The sequence below is a fragment of the Chrysochloris asiatica genome, unplaced genomic scaffold (assembly GCF_000296735.1).
Source record: "Chrysochloris asiatica unplaced genomic scaffold, ChrAsi1.0 scaffold00038, whole genome shotgun sequence".
NCBI lineage: Eukaryota > Metazoa > Chordata > Mammalia > Afrosoricida > Chrysochloridae > Chrysochloris > Chrysochloris asiatica.
Window position 1 is genome coordinate 21,607,474 of NW_006408556.1, and position 5,460 is coordinate 21,612,933.

Sequence of the window (5,460 nt, forward strand, 5' to 3'; positions counted from 1 at the left end):
TTTTTAAGTGTCAGAGCTATAAACAGAAAGGGAATTAGAGAAAAAATAGCAAACTTCTGACTTTATTATCAGCCCTTGCTTTTCTGCCATAAAGCTTGGTCATGTAAATAAATGAAGATTGTTTTTTTCTGGACTAAAGTAATGAATAGTACTGTACTTTGTAAGTAATTACATTGGTGTGTATGGCATCTATTCTGCACAAACTTTCTGGTTTGTTGTTGTTTTGAAGTGCTGTCGAGTCAGTTCCAGCTCATAGCAACCCTTATAGGATTTCCGAGGAGCAGCTGGTAGATTTGAACTGCTAACTTTGTGGTCAGCAGTCCAGTGCTTTACCACATCACACCAGGGGTCCTTTCTGGTACAGGGCATAACTAAAGTTGAGATGAACAGAAGAAGCTATTGTGTCATATCCAGGCCTATCTGTTGCTTTTGAAAAACAACTGAACCCTGGTATGGCACTGTAGGAGAAGCACTAATGCTAATGGAAAGGTTAGCAGTTCAAACTCATCAGCCACTCCTCGGAAACCCTATACAGGTTCGCTATGAGTTGGAACCAACTGGATGGTTCTTAACAATAACAAAAATATAGCCTCATCTGGTGCCTTTGCAAAACAACTAGCTCCACTAATCATCCAATTCCCAGACATTTATTTTTCAGGAAGAAGTTCTTAAATCAAGTTTATAGTTTAAAACGGGGATCTGAAGAGTATTGTTGTTGTTGTTGTTATGTGCCGTGGAGTCGGTTCCAATTCATAGAGACCCTGTACAGGGTTTTTGAGGCTGTGAATCTTTACGGGAGCAGAAAGCCTCATCTTTCTCCTACGGAACAGCTGGTAGTTTTGAACTGCTGACTGTGGTTACTGATTCGTAACCACTACGCTACCAGAGTATTACCATAGTATTAAACTTAATTGGTTGGTTATGTGCAGTGGAGTCGATGCTGACTCAAAATGACCTTGTATAGGGTTTCCAAGGATGTAAATCCTTACCCAAGCAGAAAGCCTCATCTTTCTGCCATGTAGTGGCTGGTAGTTTCGAACTGTTGACCTTGAGGTTAGCAGCCCAACTCATAATCACTATGCTACCTAAAAGTACAGCCAAAGGAGAGATGCATTATAGATTCAACCAACCTCTTTACAGAAACTCTGAGATGATATAGAAAGTTTACATTGTTCAACTGTTTAAAGCCCAAAGAACTTCAGTTTAAATGTTATCTAAGAGGTGATTTACAAAGATTATTCTGTGGATGATTTATTTTACATATCTTTAAAATGTATTTAAGAGAAAGATATTTAAGGTCAATGAATTATTTTAAAACAGGGTTAATAAAAGACAAATGGAATTTTTACTGTAGAACTTAAAGTCCTTAATATGCAAATAGGAGCATTATTTCCATTTTAGAGAGGAATGCATTCAACAATGTTTTTAATAAGTATTTGGTAACAGTATTTTTCCATAGAATATTCAATAACACTTGTGTTTCAGCGAGCACATTTTGATGAATACAAATTCAAACAAGTGAAGGAATCAATACTCTCTTTCTATATTATAAATGCCTCTAGAATTAAATCTTGAAAGTCAATTAATAGTCTTATTATGACTTTGGCCCTATGTAGAATTCTACAGAGCCCGTTAGTGGTTCATAGGTAGGCCTCGGTTTCATTCCTAGTCAATGTACCTCATGCATGCTTGTCAGTGGAGTCTTGAATGTTGCGATGACGCTGAAGAGGTTTCATTAGAGTTTCCAGAGTAACACTGAATAGGTTAGAAAGCCTGACGATCTACTTCTGAAAACCAGCCAGTAAAAATCCTACAGATCACAACTGTAAAATCTACAAGGGGATGGGGCAGGACTGGGCAGTATTTTCTTCTGATGTGCATAGAGGAACTATGAATTAGAGGTAGATCTGACAGCTAATCACAACCATAGATCATCAGTTCAAATCCACCAGCCACTACATGGGAGAAAGATGAGGCTATCTGCTCCATTAAAGTTTGTTGTTGGTGTAAAGTGCCTTCGAGTTGGTTCCGACCCATAGCAACCCTGTATAGGGTTTCCAAGTTGTAGCTGGTGAGCTTGAACTGCTGACCTTGTGGTTCAAAATGGCTTTGCAGTCTGGCATTTTAATCCACACCAGGACTCATAATGTAAGTTACAACTGTTGTTAAGTGCCATTGAGTCAGTTCTGACCTATAGCAATCCTGTATAGGGTTTCTGAGGAGCAGCTGGTAAGTTTGAACCGCCAACCTTGGGATTCAAACCACATTGAAGTCCAGCACATTAACCCATAGCACCACACCAGAGATTGATATGAGTAAGAATCAACTTGATGGGTAAAGCAGAGTTCTATGAATCATTAAGTTCCTCATTTCTGTTTGAGGAAATGGAGATATGTACTCATAAAATTACTCACCTAAGACTACAAAATTAAGGAGCTCTGGTAGCGTAGTGGTTACGAATCGGGCTGCGAACCTCAAGGTCAGCAGTTCGAAACTACCAGCTGCTCCGCGGGAGAAAGATGAGGCGTTCTGCACCCGTAAAGATTAACAGCCTCGGAAACCCTGTGCAGGGTCACTATGAGTCGGAACCGACTCCACAGCACATAACAACAACAACAACAACAAAACTACAAGATTAACATTTCTATTCTGAGAGTCTCAAATGAGTAAATTATTTTCATGTTGTTGTTATGTGCTGTAGAGTAGATTCCGACTCATAGTGACCCTGTACAGGGTTTTCGAGGCTGTAAATCTTACCGGAGCAGAAAGCCTTATCTGTCTCTCATGGAACAGCTGGTGGTTTTGAACTACTCACCCTGAGGTTCACAGTCCGATTCATAACTACTATGCTACCAGAGCTCCTTAAATTATTTTCATATTCCCGATATATTTGTTCTTAAAGAAAGCATCCTGAAAGCAATAATTACGATGCAGTAAATATTATTTTAATTTTAATGTCCCCTACAGAGTGATCTTTGCTGCTAATTCCCACAAGCAGTTCGAAGCTACCAGCTGTTCTACCAGAGAAAGATGCTTCCGTAAAGATTTACAGTCTCAGAAACCCTATGCAGCATCCGTATAAGTTGGAACCGACTCCACAGCACATCGCCACCACCATGATGTCACTGATAATGGCTCTGGGCAAATAAAACATGTAGTAGGAAAATATTCACATCTTTAAGGGATTTAAAAATATGATGTCAATTGCAGAGTGCTTTAATTTTAGTCTGGGCTGTTGTTATTTTTAAGTGTCACTGAGTTAGTTCTGACTCAGAGTGTTGCATTAGATAAATGTGCTGCACAAGAATTCTTTAAAGTGTTGAAGAACAAAGATATCAGTTTGAGGACTAAGGTGCGCCTGACACAAGCCATGGTACTTTCAATAACCTCATATGCATGTGAAAGTTTGATAGTGAATAAGGAAGATCATAGAAGAATTGATGCATTTGAGTTATGGTGTTGGAGGTGTACCGCGGGCTGCCAAAAGAACAAACAGATCTGTGTTGGAAGAAGTACAGCCAGAGTGCTCCTTGGAGGTCAGGATGGTCAACCTTCGTCTCTCATACTTCAGACATATTGTCAGGAGGGACCAGTCCCTGGAGAAGGATATCACGTTTGGTAAAGAGGAGAGTCAGAGAAAAAGAGGAAGACCCCCAACAAGATGGATTATAACAGTGGCAGCAGTAATGGGCTCAGACGTAGCAATGATTGTGAGCTTGGCTCAGGACCAGGGAGTTATTTTGTTCTTCTGTGCATAGGATCGCTATGAGTCGGTACTGATTTGATGGAACCTAACAAGAAAAACAACAGAGTGTTACCAGGAGTGATAACAGCTTCTCTGCCCTAGTAGAGAGGGTTGTTGCCATCTTAAGGAAGTCAGATAAGGCAGTTTTCATATGAGAAAAGGTCTATTATAGGAAAGAGGCTTGCAAGTGGAGATATAAGGGCTTAATACAAAGCTTAACTTTCCTCTTCCTAAACAAAGGCTTTGCTGAGGTTTAAAATGTTTGAGGTAGAGAAAAGGTATTATGGTTATTTATAGGGGGAGGTGGGGTTTTTCAGGAAGGGTCATGCTAATTGAGTGCATTTTTTCAAGATGGATTCCATTGCAAAGACCTCTGATAGGATCTGACAGAACCTATTTTGGGATGCCAAGCTTCCATAGGATCTTGTTTCAAACCCCTCCCTGAGATTAGCATTCTTTTCTGCCACATTAAAAGTTTTGTCCTTTAAAGTTATGCCTAGAGCACTGGGCAAACCAGTCTGACCTGTAAGTTATCTCACAAGGAAGGAGAAATGCAGAATGTTTATGGGTGGTCTTCTTTAATGGCATGTCACAGTATGTGACTGCTGAGCTAAGAGCCCAGGGCATGTTCCTGTACATCTTTACAATTGCTCAAGAAAGCAAAGGCACAGGCTTCCACATTCTTTAAGACCCCAGTCACAAGATTTCAGGTAATAAGTGGTTGATATTTAATTCTGATTTCTAGGCCCCCTCTGGCCCCCTAATCTCAATAACAACCCTATACGAGGTTTCTGAGGAACAACCTAGTGCACTTGAATCACTGACCTTGTGGATAGCAGCCCAGTGCTTATCCTACAGAGCCACACCAGCACTTAACTATTTCAAGTGGAATTTTATAAAATTATCACTGCATTATGAAAGAATTTTAATTATTTTATAATTAAACTGTGAAGAAAAGGAAAAAAAAATCAGGATGAGATTAAGTGAATACAGAATTTTCTAATAAGTTTGCACTCTTGTCACTTGCAACAAGAAAACACCTAAATTGAATTTAATAGATGGAACTACAGCAGAGAAAGCAGCTTTTCTAGAATGTGTTTATGTTTTCCTGTCAAAATATACATTTTTAGTCTAAAAGAAGGAAACATTCATCAGAGCCCCAAGCTTTTCAGCAATACCTGTTGATCAAGGCATATGCATAAATCACATCTTGCATGGTTGACTTTATATATTTCTTCAGCAGATGCATTTAAAGATTTGAATCAGTATGGGTTATTAGATAAGACACTTCCTAGAGTATATTTTCCTATTAATTTATTTACCTATTTATTTTAGTAATGAGTAAACCTCAGGCATAAAGGTAAACCTTAAAACTCTGACTATGGGACTAAAGGACTAGATGAACCTCTTTTACATAGTAGTTCAATGTTTTTGTTAGTTTGTTTTCAATATTTCTGATTTGTAAAAGTATGACTTATTAAACAGAAGGCATTTTCATCTTGTACCATAAAATTGAGATAATATTTCTTTCCTTAAAAAATAAATAGACTAAGACTTTAACAAAAATAAGACATATATATATCGTAGTTACAAACAGTTAATGGGAAAAAAAGTGAAGTGCCAACAAAATTTTGATATGATGAGTAAACCTTTGAAAAATGCTCTATTAAATTAAATACAAAATTTTGAAGACTAGGAACAAGAATCCACAAACA